Genomic DNA, 570 nt, shown 5'->3' on the forward strand with positions numbered 1-570 from the left:
CACATATCGATGGCCCTGGATGATTTAGGAAGATTCGTGGGTTTTATAAGGAATGGAATGGGGAAGCAAAGGGCGGCTGATCGACGCTTTACACGTGGGACTGGGCGCTCCTTCCTGCTCTTCCTCCTCCTAATCTTCGGCCTCCTTCTCCTCATTCTCTTCTTTCTTTGTCTTTCTCTTCTCTCTCTCTCTCTCTTCTCCATGTACCATTTATTCCTCCTTTCCCGTCTTTCCTCTTCCTTTCGACTTTCTATTTTTTTAAACTCTTGGACCCCCTCCTTTTCCTCCCTCTTCCATCCCCTCTCCCCAATTGCACCTCTCTCCCTCCCATTCTGCTTCCATCCCTTTCTCCCTCCCCTCTTCCACCTCCCCTTCTTCGCCCTCCTCACGCTTCCTCCCCGCTTTGTCCCTTCCCTCAAGTACTCTCTCTATTGTGCGCCGCTCCCTTTCACACCATGGCCCTGGCCGACTCATTTCATTGCGTGATGTGTTGCCGCGACAGGTTGTGTTTTGGAAGGGAGTTTCATCGGTCGTATGCTTTATTTATTAAGCATTTATATATTATGTACG

The sequence above is a fragment of the Penaeus monodon genome, chromosome 33 (genome assembly GCF_015228065.2).
Source record: "Penaeus monodon isolate SGIC_2016 chromosome 33, NSTDA_Pmon_1, whole genome shotgun sequence".
NCBI classification, from domain to species: Eukaryota; Metazoa; Arthropoda; class Malacostraca; order Decapoda; family Penaeidae; genus Penaeus; species Penaeus monodon.